Below are 12,909 nucleotides of genomic sequence, written 5' to 3' on the forward strand. Positions count from 1 at the left end.
GTCTATACTGTCTCTTTAAATTTCGATGTCAATCTTGATACAATCCTGATATAATCAAGATACATATAAGATATAATCAAGATACAATCATGCCATACACAATCAAAGATGTGTATACTATATACTATATACTGGTCTACATGCTGGTTTTGTTCTTTTTCTATCAATATGAATTATTAAAGATTTTTCTATGTTGAAATAAAGTACTAAGAATAAGCTTACAGTGAGGCTGAAATGACAGTAATCTGAACTTGCAGTCATCAAACCTGAGATTCGAGCCTTGACTTCAGCAGTATTTGGGGGAAGGACCCAACACACATTATCCCCCTTTTAGCCTCGTGCATGTGGAAGTTGGACCGTGAATTAGAAAGTTCGTAGAAGAGCTGATATATCTGAGTTATAGTCTTGGAGAAGAATCCTGAAGACACCCTGAAATGCCCAAAGAACAAGCCAATCTGTGCTGGAAGAGGTTCAGCCAGACTGCTCCTTAGAAGCCAGGATGGTGAGACTTTGTCTCTCAGACATAATATCAGGAGGGACTCGTCCCTGCAGAAGGACATGAAGCTTGGTAAAGCAGAGGGTCAGCAAAACAGAGGAAGACTCCCAAGGAGATGGATTGGCACAGTGACAGCAGCAATGGGCTCAACCGTAACAACAATTGTGAGAACAGTGCAGGACTGGGCAGTTTCGTTCCATTGTGTGTAGCATTGCTACACATTGGAACGGACTCAATGGCACCTAACAACAACAACAGCCTCTCGGAGCTCCCTGGGTGGCATAAATGATTTGTGCCACAAGAGGTTGGCATTTCAACTTAGTCAGCAGTACCTGGGGAAAAAGGCCTCGTGATCGGTTTCTGCAAAGATTGTTGTTGTGAAGTGCCCTAGAGTTGGTTCCTACCCATAGCGCTGCTGTATAGGGTTTTTGAGGAGCGGCTGGAGAGCTTGAACCACTGACCTTGTGGATCAAATTGACTTTGTAGTCCCGCGCATTAATTCACAGCGCCACACTAGGACTCCCAAAGAAACCGTGTGGGGTAATCCTGTTCTATGGCACACGGGGCACTGCAAGTTGGATTGAACGTGACGTCCAAGTGTTGGCGCGTTCTCGGCTTGATCTCCAGGTCTGAGCACAGAGGTGGAAGGACGTCCCTGCAGGTGCCGTCAGTCCTCTGCCCTCCTCCTTCCCATTCTCCAGATCAACCTCCCAGCTCTGTGGAGAAGGCTTGCCAAAAACACATACATACACACTTGGGGATGCTTCAGAACTTTATTTCCAGATATTTCTGAGCACATGTGTACCATTTCCAAAAGTAGTTGCTTTGTCCATGCTGACAGGTTTGGAGGAGCAAACTCATTAATACCACTCCACCTTTTCTGAATCTGGGCACCCTAAAAGCAATCCAAGCTATAAAGGAGCTGTACTAGTAACAGAAGTAATTTCAGGAATACCAGTTTATATCATCTAATCCCTACTGGGCTGGTGCTGTAGGATCAGCACCGGACTGCAAACCACAAGATTGTCAGTTCAAACCCACCAGCTGCTCCTCGGAAACCCTATACAGGGTCACTATGAGTCAGAAGCTACTCAATGGCACTTAACAACAGCAACAAATAGATATCAAAATGATCCCTGGTGGCACTGTGTGTTAGGTGCTGGGCTGCTAACCACAATGCCGGTGGTTCAAACCCACTAGCTGCTCCAGGGAAAGATGAGACCGTCTGCTAAAACAAAATGATGTTTACCCTCGGTAGCCCTATGGAACAGTTCTGTTCTGTTCGATAAGGGTTGTTATGAGTCAGAATCAACTCAGTTGCAGTGGGTTAGTTGAACATATGAGATAACAAGTCTCACCAAGATTCATAACTTTACCAAGATCACCAAAACCAAACCAAACTACCTGCCATGGAGTCGATTCTGACTCATAGCAACCCTTTTCCGAGACTGTAAATCTGTCCAGGAGCAGACAGCCTCATCTTGGTCCTGTGATGCAGCTGATGGGTTCGAACTGCTGACCTTGCTGTTCACAATCCACTACCTAACCCACAGTGCCACTAGCGTGCCTGTCAAGATGACACTTCTAGTAAATCTTAAAGTTGGTATTCCAATTATGTCTGCCATCGGTGACCCAAGGCGGCAGTGTCCAACGGCCAAGCACATGTCTGTGTTCTCACTCTTTGTCTTCATCTTTCCGAGTGGTCTGGCTGTTGATTGTAGATCCTGAATACTGTCCTGTTTTGTGCTTGGAGCCAGCTCAGTAGGACAATGTGCAGAAGTGAGTGGTTCAGTTTTAGGGTGGCTACGAATTCCAAACCAACTTACTTTCAAGGTGCTGACTGAGGAATTTCCCTCTGCTCGTAGCCTGGTGAGTGCTTTCTCCATGAAAGGATGGTCATGTGGGAAATGCTGAAATGGCAGTTTTCTGTTTTGTATATTTATGTGTGTATGTTTGCATATATGAGGGCCATGCAAAAAGCTTATGAAAAAAGGAATTCACACCTCCACTCGGACACACATGGGACCATCGCTCAGAATTGACTCCACAGCAACAGGTTTGTGTTTGATACACAAAGAACTGATAAAATATGAATCGTGTGAAAAACCAAACCAAACCAAAGGGTCCTTGTCCTCATGTCCATCCCAGCTCACAGTGAGCCTCGAGGACACAGTGCCTGTAGGGTTTCCTAGGCTGGAAGGCTTTGTGTTACGTCTTTCTCCCAGAGTGGCTCATGGGTTCAAACTACTGACCTTTCATTTACCAAACCCACTGCCCTGAAGTCAGTGCTAGCGCCTAGTGGCCCTGCAGGGAAAACTAGAACAATGCTATGGGGTGCCCATGGCTGCAATCTTAATAGAAGCAGTGGGTCGTATTTTTCTCCTATGGAGAGGCTCCTGGCTTTGAACCACCAACTTTTTGTCTATCAGGCAAACTCTTCACCACTGTGCCACCAGGGCTACATAAAATTGTTGTTGTTGTTGTGAAGTGACATCGAATCAGTTCCCACCCGTAGCAACCCTTTTTAGGGTTTCCAAGGAGTAGCTGGTGAACTTGAACCTGTGAACTGCCGACCTGTGGGTCAAAGTAACTTTGTAGTCCAGTGCATTAACCCACAGTGCCATGTGGCCTTTAAAGGCCTTTTTGCCTTGTCCTGAGTGCATCTCCTCTCCCCTTTATAAAGAGATAAAAACATTGCCTTGAATTTTTGCTGCTCTTTATGGTTTTGCTTCATATGTTTTTATACCTCAAAATAAATTGTACTTGAATTTCTAAACACGGCATTGAAATGCATTGTTCTCCTTTTAAATTTTATTTCACTTAGCATTATGTCCCTGAGAGTCATCATTGGTTTTTTTGTTGTTGTTTAACTTTTCATTTTGATTTGGGTGAAAGTTTACAGAGCAGGGTGGTTTTCTATTTATCAGTTCATAGACATGTGTTTCCTGACACTGACTACAGCCCAGGCAGTCTAGCTGCACTCTTCCCACCCCTCCCTGCATTTCCTGCTTCCATTTGTTCTGCTTTCCTGTCCCTACATGCCTTCTGAGCTTTGTCTCTGAGCAAATACTTCCCTTTTGGTTTCATAGAGCTGTTTTAAGGAGTGAGTACCTCTGTGTGTTACTGTTTACTTAATACTCCTGTATACTGTTTGGCTGGGAGTCCTGGTGTGGTGCTGTAGGATCCACACTGGACTGCCAGCCACCAAGTCGGTGGTTCAAATCCACCTACTGCTCCTTGGAAACTCTATACAAGATTGCTGTGTGTTGGAATCCTCTCGATGGCACTGAACAATAGTAGCAACATTGTTTGGCTGAAGGATGAGCCACAGGGGTGAGTTCAGCCCAGACTTGAAGGGTGGCTAAGGACCGTAGTCTTGGGATTTCTTTAGTGAGTGTTGTCACTGTTGGTGTACATCTCTGTCACTTAGTCATCTTTGTGCCGCCTCGTGTTCACCTGTGTGCGCTGCCTAAAGTTGTTATTCCATGGGCTGACACCGTGGCTAAACAATGGGCCCAAACAGACAGATATGGTGAGGACACCACAGAACTGGGCACTGTTTGGATGTGTTGTACCCAAGTTGACAATGACTCAATAGCACCATTGCATCATTGCACCATTGACAAACTTGGGATGACTCCAGTGTAAAATTTTGTTATGGCTCATCTTGCCCTCGGGTCTTCATTGCATCGCTGTAAAATGTTCCCCTGTAGATATCTAGAAGTGGAATTGTTGGGGTGTTCAGCATGCACACCTTCGAACTTGTTCTCTGACGTGGCTGACCCCATTCTCACTCCCATCATCAGTATATGAGAGTGTCCAGTATTCTGCATCATTCTCAACACTTGATGCTGTCAGACTTTTGAACTGTTGACAATCTGGTGATAATAAAATTTTAGATCATTGTGTTGGAAGTTGTATTTTTCATGTCCTAATGAGTTAAGCGTCTTTGCAAGTGTTTTGGTCATTTGTGGTTTTTCTTCTTTGAAACGTCTGTTCAGGTCTTTTGACATTTTTTTTCATGTACATTTTTTTGGGTCAATTTCCCATGCCTTTGAAGAATAATTTATTTAAGCATTTAAGAGCAGAAAGTGAGTAGCATCCTGCTTTGTTCTTCTTTAGTGTTGCTTTCCTTATCCAGGGCCTCGATCCTTTCCATACCAATTTGGTGATTAGTTTTTCCATCTCTTTAAAGAATGAGATTGTACTATATGCTTGGGGTGGTTTAGACATTTCCCCAACGTTAAGTGTTCCTATCCATGAGCATGGTATACTCTTCCATTTATGTCGGTCTCTTGGTTTCTTACAACACTATTTTGTAGTTTTCTTTGTACAGCTCTTTTGTCTTGACCATTTCAGATACAAATGGCAGCATTTACCCTAGAACAAAGTCCAGAAGGGTTAGCAAAGGAGGAGAAATGGACACAGGAAACATGGGGAGAGAATTGGATAAGTGATGCTACATTTTAGGGATCGCAATCAATACAATGAAATAAAATGTGTGTGAATTGTTGAATGCTAAACTGATCTGTAAACTTTCCTTCAAGTCACAATAAAAAGTAAAAAAAAAAAAACAAAAAAAAAACACTACAATAATTTCTGGTGTGAACTACAAGGTTGGCAGTTCAAACTTAACAGCTGCTCCTGGGAAACCCTATACAGGGTTGCACATTTTTATTATTACTGGATGTTTGCAGCTGTTTCTTCTCATTTTGAGTTGTGTCCCCACCAGCAAATGAAGATCCCAAAAGCTTTGCTCCATCCACGTCATTCAAATCAACTCGACTTTGAGAAGGCTGCTTTTCCCCTTTCATATTTCAAGTGCCTTCCAACCTGAGTTGCTCATCTTCTGGCACTATAGCCATCTTCCAACGCTAGTCATAAGGTGTTGAGTGGCTAAACATTCAGAAGTAGTTCACCTCTCTTTGTAACTCATCTGTCTTAGTTTGAAATCTGCCCTGCCTGGGTGACCCTGCTGGTATATAAAATAGCAGTGGCATTGCTTCCAGCAATGTACAAGCCACCAACCACAGTATGACAAACTGACAGATGAATAGTGGTTGAATAATTTAGGGGTTTCTTTCCCTCGCATTACTTCTCATATACATATTTTAAATGCTTTGAAACGCATTACATAGATAGTAGCTTTTTAAAAAAAACAACAACAATCAAACAAACATAAAAATCCAAACAAAACCCACTGCCATCAAGTCCATTCCAACTCATGACAGTGTCACGTGTCATGTAAGAGAACTTTTGGAAGCAGGCCTTCAGGCCTTTCTTTTGTGGCTCTCTGCTGGGTGGGTTTGAACCATCTTGTGCAAACCATTTGTGCCACTCAGAGCCCCATTTTAGGAGAAAAGAGGAAGGAATTCGTTATAAGTATTCTCAAATCTGCTAGCCACAATCCTGTCTCCAACCTTAATAAAAATATTTAGCAATCACCAGGCTGGCTAGGAGAAGGCCACATTCCAGAACTGTCTTTGTGATTACCTTCTTTCAAGTGATTCCTGCCCTGGCTAACCTCATCAGCAGGAGTGTTGCCTCCTGACAAGACAGAGCTACCCTCCTGGACATTTTGACACAAAGGGTGGCTGGTGTATAAATGGGATAATAAATATTGTGTCTGGTGGCACAGTGTAACCAAAGTCACAACCTTTAAAACCCTATGGGGAAGAAGCAAAACTGAGCAGAGACGAGAACAGCAACCCTGACCTCTCTGGAGAGGAGAATGATGATGCTGTTAGTATAGAAAGTAGTACAAACACTGAATGCCTTGATACACTTATAAATACGGCCAATGCACCTGGAAGAAAAAGCTGGGGAAAGGGAAAATGGAAGTTAAAAAAAAAAAAAGCAAAAATTCTTTCAAATGTGCAAATAGTCTCAAGGAAGATCATTGTTGTTGTTGTTAAGTGCCGTCAAGTCGGTTCCGACCCATAGCGACCCTGTACAGGGTTTCCGAGGATGTAAATCTTTACGGGAGTAGAAAGCCTCATCTTTCTCCCACGGAGCGACTGGTAGTTTCGAACCGCCGACCTTAAGGTTTGCAGCCCGATTCGTAACCACTACGCTACCAGAGCTCCTTAAGGAAGATCATAACCAACCATTATTTGGAATTCAGTTTAACTGGCATAGTAAAAAGGAGATCCCTTAGTGTTTGCAACTGTAGGAAGCAACAGGGTTACCTTACATGAAAGTCATTCACAAGGAGAAATCCGGCTGCTGTAGTCTTACATGGATGCTGATGCGGATGAAAACTTTTACACTTGGGCATGGACATACAGTAGCAATACAAGCCACCCTCTGCTGGATGTGGCTGGATCTAGAGGCATAATTAGCATCATTAATCCTATAACAATGCAATGCACAAAGCACTATGTTGGCCATGGAAATGCTATCAATGAACTGAAATTCCACCCAAGGGATCCAAATCTTCTCCTGTCAATAAATAAAGAATTAGAATCTTTTGGGTGAAAAAATAATGTACTGTTGTATGGATCACTCTCTTAAACTTTGAAGGATTCATTCAAAGAGAATGATGAATGCAATCAAGGATTCCTATGATTATAACCCAAATAAAACTAACAGGCCATTTATTTCTCAGGAAACTCACTTTCCTGACTTTTCTACCAGAGACATACACAGGAATTATGTCGATTGTGTGCACTAGTTAGGCAATTGGATACGTTCTAAGTCTTGTGTGCTGGAAGCTTGGCAAAATGGAAGATGATCTAGATAAAATGAAACCCAATGAGTGTAATGTGACTGTTCTTGGACAGTTTGATCACAGTCAGTGTGTCATTTGGTACCTGAAATTTTCTATGAATTTCTGGAAAATACATGCTTGCATTGGGCAATCAGGTTAGCAAACTTTATGTTTGGGATTTAGAAGTAGAAGATGCTCATAGAGCAACATGCACAGCACTGACTCAAATGAGATGTGCTGCTATTTGCCAAACCAGCTTTAGCAGGGACAACAGTATTCTTACAGCTCTTTGCGACGGTACCAATATTTGACATTGGGATCGACTTTGATAAATTAACTTTTTCCTAATCAAATTAGAGTGTTGTCGATATACAATAGAATTTTTTAATGGATCTTGCTAGTTGGGGCACATAGAGCATCTAAAGTTGTCTTTCAGCACCAATCAGGCTGAGCTGAATGTAGTGATGTTCACAAGGTTTACATTCTTTGTACTGTCTTCCTGCTCAAACTCTACTGCTTTTTAATAAAATTTATTTTTTATATATAAAAAAAGCCAACAAACCCTCGGGGCAGCTCTATTTTGTCCTATCGGATCACTGAGCATCAGAATCTATTTCACAGACACCCAACAACAGCGATAACTAGGGACATTTGTGTTCCAGTATTAGAACTCTCACCTTCCGTTCCTGATCACGCTCCCCTCGCTCGCTCACCCCCTGCCTGCTTGTGGATGTTGGCACATGACTACTAACGCTCAACAGGTTTGAGCGGAGTTTCAAAACTAAAAGGAGCCCAGGGGGTACCATGGATTAAGCATTGGGCTGTGAACCGCAAGACAGTTCAAACCAACCAGCCACACCATTGAGTCAAGACCAAGATTGACAGTCTCGGCAACCCTCCGGAGCAGTTCCCCTCGGTCCTGCAGGGTTGCTGGGAGTAGGAACCCACTTCATGACAGTGGACTTGGCTTTTGGACATGTGGTCAGGAAGGACCTGTCCCTGCAGAAGGATTATCAGCTTTGTAAAGTGGAGGGTCAGTGAAATAGAAGAAGACCCCCAATGAGATGGATTGGTAGGTACAGTGGCAGCAGCAATGAACTCAGACATATCAATTGTGAGGATGGTGCAGGACTAAGGGCAGGACCCCCTTCTGTTGTGTGGGGCCACCACCATGAGTCCGAATGGATTCGACAGAACCTAACAATAACAACAAATGAATGTCGATCGGGAGAAAGGTCTGGTGATCTTTTTCTGGAAATCAGCCACTGCAGAGCTTGTAGATCACAGCATTCCCATCTGCAGTGGGTCCCAGGTGAGGATCTATGCAGCGTTTGGTTCAGCAGGGCCAACCCAAAGACAGCTAACAATGACTGTGAATTCCAAAGCACCATGATTTGATGTGGTTTGGTTTTTGCTTCTGTAGAGGATTACTTGTGTCTCCAGCGTCTTACTTTTCTGTGTCTAGCTGGGGTGAATTGGAGGTGGTAGCCAAATGCCTTTGGAGTCTGCAGGGAGCCCATGACAAGTCTCCTTGGGCCTTTTGTCCTCCCCCGCATGTGGTCTTCAAAGGACCGGCCAGGGTAACATGCATTCAGGGGCATGGGTGAATAGAATCTTCTCGGTGGTGGCTTTCCCCCGCAGCCTGGTCCCTCCCGATGAGAGCCGTGGCCTCTCTTCTGCCCATTGCCCCCCTGTGGGTGTTTTAGACCCACACATGGCACCAAGCCACAGTCACCCTTGCGGGGGCCGTTCCATCTCACTGGTAGCTGCTGCTTCTCACCCCGACACTCATCTGGGGTGACACTTGTGGGTGGGAAAACGCGAGCGTGAAGAGCACAGGCAAGATTTCCAGTCTAAGAATAGACTCACGTCGCAGCTCAGCACAGAGAGCATGGAGCTCCCAGCGACCTCTTCATTATCTGGTAATTGAACCAGTAGACGTTTAATTCTTTCCTCTGGAGTTCTCATTAAATTGCTCAGAAAAGATAAAACTGCAACAGGAAAGGAAGGTGGACATGTTTAGCCACCACTGCCAGTCCCCGGCAGGCTTCTGGGCTTTAAGAAAATGGAATCTTTTCAAATGGCATTGAATTCCTTTTCCGTTGCACGTAACGGCCCAGCCTGATGATACCAAGGCTTCTGGTCTACAGGGCTTGTGCTTGGAGAGCCATGACCTTGCCCTGTGGCAGCATGTGCCTGCACCCTGGACCCCACAGGACATTCTGGGTCAGTAATCAGACTTCATCCCCGTTTTAGGAACCGGCAGAGCTCAGCATGTCCTAGAGGCACACAGCCCGAGGCTGCCACCGGCACTAGCAGTCCTTACTCACTGTCTTTGGTTTTTGTTTCTTGCTTATGGAACTTATAGTAAAGGTGCCTGTAGACCAAACGATAAAAAGGCACTAATAAAAACGGATGCCTCTACTATGGACTGCCAGAAGAACAAACTCACCAGACTTAGCAGAAATACAATCAGAACCTTGCCTAGAAGTGAGGATGGTTTGTACTTACCAATCACTACAAATGGACATCCTGTTTGGGTGAAGTATTGGGTCAGGGAAGACAAGGGGAACATTCAAGGAAATGGCTGGACCTAACAATGATCTCAAATGTATTAAAGATCATGAAGATTTTGCAAGCCCCCCTTCTGCTGTACGTGGCGTCACCATGAGCTAGAGCTAACGCCTACAGCAATGTGACAGGAAAGATGGGGCAATGGTACCAATGGACACACTGCTTCCAATGAGCGCACCAAGGAGAGCTCTCAGAGGAAGCCCAACCCCTAAAATAAGAGCAGCACCCCTTTCTCACTATGTACCAGACTGGTGAATCAATTGTTATTTAGAGAAAGGGTATAGAGAGAGTTCTAGGCCCAGGGACTGAGAAAGGCTGTGTGCCTGAGGGCAGGAGGCTGGCTGGCAGAATGTGCCCTTTGGATATTTAAATGAATATATATATCTATATCTATATATATCTATATAAATATTGTTTTATATGTGTACATCAAATATTTTTGCTTTGTTCATTTGTGAAATGTAAGAAGTAAATGGGGAGCCACTGGGAGGAAGCACAATGACTGTTGTTGCATGGAGAGGATTGGAATCATTGAGATGAAACAAAGTGTAGAATGTGTTGGCTCTAAAGCTGATGATCTTGTCTGTAAACCTTCATCAATTCACAATAAAAAGACTCTTTTTTTACAAGAAAAAAAAAGTTGAAGATGGTCGGAATCAACTAGTTTAGTGGACCAATGGAACAGGTGAGCATCTGTCACCACGATTCTGAGACCAGAAGAACTAGATGGTGCCTGCTACCACTGCTAACTGCTCTGAAAGGGATCACATTCAAGTGTCCCAGAGAGAGTGGGAGAAAATGTGGAACAAAACTCAAAATTATTTTTTAAAAAAACAAAAACAAAATCAGGTTTATTGGTCACAAAAAGACTGGAGAGACCTGAAACTGGCCCTCGACCACCCTTCAGGTCTGGAACCGAACTCACCCTCACGATGCAGTTTGCAGGCCAGCAGCAGATAGGTATATAGTGGGGAAAATAACACAGGTCTACTCACTGTGGAATGGTCAACAATTCAAGATCAGAAGGGCACCATTTCCCTAAGGACACAGTTGAGATGGGATGGGAAGGAGGGTGGACTGGAATTAGGAAGCCCGGGGAGGAAGTGGGAGGGGTCTGCAGTCACTGAGATGAAACATAGAATAGGATTTGTTGAATGTGAAACTGATGAGATCTGCTGTCGGGGACCCGCCTCGACATTGGGGTTCGGTTCACGAGGAGAGGATACCTGACGGCGAGTCATATATATCAAGAATATACATAAGGAGACAAAGAGAGAGAAAATGAGGCACCCCAAAGCCAGGGTGGATACATCACTGGTGGGCAGGCCTGGGAGTACAGGCATCGTGGCCTCTGCAGGCAGCAACTCACTGCCCTGCCATCTTTACCGCATGCCTTCCAGCCAGTAATGCACCGCAATCTTTACTCCATGCCTCCCAACCAGCAATGCACTGCCATCTTTACTCCATGCCTTCCAACCAGTAATGCACACCTGGGGAGGCCCGGGCCTCTGCTTTATTTAGGGGAGGAGCTTCTCACCAAGCTGGGAGGGACTTAGGCAAGGTACAGCTAACATCAGTACTTTTCCAGACATTCAGGTAACTTTACATTGTGCTTTGCTGGTTCGAATCCCAGGCCAGCAACTTGGATTCTCAGGCCCAATTAACATATCTATAGCCCCTGAGCATAGTTGGGGGAAGGTGAGAGTAATGACAAAAGCTTGGGCAGAGTCCTGCTGCTTAGGCTTCCTGAGCCAGGTCTGCAGGAGGTCTCGAGATACCCAGGTGAATGGGCTGCACCTGGAAAAGGATTAGGGAGGATGGGTTTTTTGTCTGTAGAACAAAGAACCGAGAAGTAGCTAAGACATTTTTAGTTAATCCTTTGGAGAAAGGCTTAACCTTGCAACCTTTAGTCTCGGCTTTAGGAAAATATCACATTTATCTGTGGATTGTCAAAGGCTCCAGTGTATTAATTTAATATATATAACTGAATATTAAGATGAAAGCAATTTGCCATTAACTGCCAGTGGCCTCATTTATTACACTTGGCCCTAGAGGGCCTCGAACCTCTGACCAGTCTTACACGGTCTGCAACAATCTGCCCTGTAAACCTTCACTCAATTCACAATAAAAAGTTTAAATAAAATAAAAGGAACCCTGGGGTGGTGCCTTGATAAGTACTTGACCTCAAGGTCCATTTGAACTGCAACTTCGGCGGTTCAAACTCACCAGCCTCTCCTCGGAAACTCTATACAGGGTCGCTATGAATCTGAACCGACTCGAAGGCAGTTAACCACAACAACAGCAAAGATCAGAAATACTTTGAAATAGAAGCCCAATTTCCTCATTTTTCAGAGACATTAAAAGACTCGCTCAGCTTCAGAATTGTCTTTTCTGTATTGTGCAGTGTTGTTCCTATTCCCAACATTGGCTAGTTTCTTATCTAAATATTTAAATCACAATTCACAGCAACTTCTTAGCTCCCTTTGGAGCTTCCAGAATCTGTTTTCCATTAGCCACAGTCTTTTCTCACAACCCTGCCTCCTTCCTTCTTCTGGCTCCTCTCCTTGCCCCTCAAGCCCTAGGACCAGGTGCCCCATGTGTGTTGCAGGAGAACTCTGCTCCATGAGGCCTTTCTTTCATGGCACCTCTGGGTAGATTCCAGGGACTCTGGGTGGTGCACATGGCTTGCATTCAATCACTACCATGCTTGTAAAGGTTGATGGTTTGAGCCCATCCAGTAGCACTGCAGAAGAAAGTGCTGGCAGTCTGTTTTGAGCAGTTCTACTTTGTAACACGTGAGGACGCCATGAGTTGGAATGGCTGGGGGGTGACAGGCGTGGTCTCTTGCTTATTTGTTTGGGGGTCAATTTGGTTCAGGACAAAAGATCTCTTTAAAGTGCTTAAGAGCAAAGATGTCAGTTTGAAAACTAAGGTATGCCTTTGCCAAGCCAGGGTATTTTCAATAACCTCACATACAAGTAAAAGTTGGACAATGACTAAGGAAGACCATAGAAGAATTAATGGGTTTGAATTATGGTGTTGGAGAAGAATATTGAAAGTACCATGGGCTGCCCGAAGAACTACAACCAGAATGCTCCTTAGAAGCCAGGATGGCAGGATTTGTCTCTCA

General features: G+C 44.3%; 1 pseudogene; it reads left to right on the top strand.

Moving 5' to 3' along the window:
- Nucleotides 1-7,534, top strand: part of LOC102812283 — a 184,563-nt pseudogene extending 177,029 nt beyond the window's left edge.
- The last annotated feature ends 5,375 nt before the right edge of the window (nucleotides 7,535-12,909 follow it).

The sequence above is a fragment of the Chrysochloris asiatica genome, unplaced genomic scaffold, assembly GCF_000296735.1.
Source record: "Chrysochloris asiatica unplaced genomic scaffold, ChrAsi1.0 scaffold00056, whole genome shotgun sequence".
NCBI classification, from domain to species: domain Eukaryota; kingdom Metazoa; phylum Chordata; class Mammalia; order Afrosoricida; family Chrysochloridae; genus Chrysochloris; species Chrysochloris asiatica.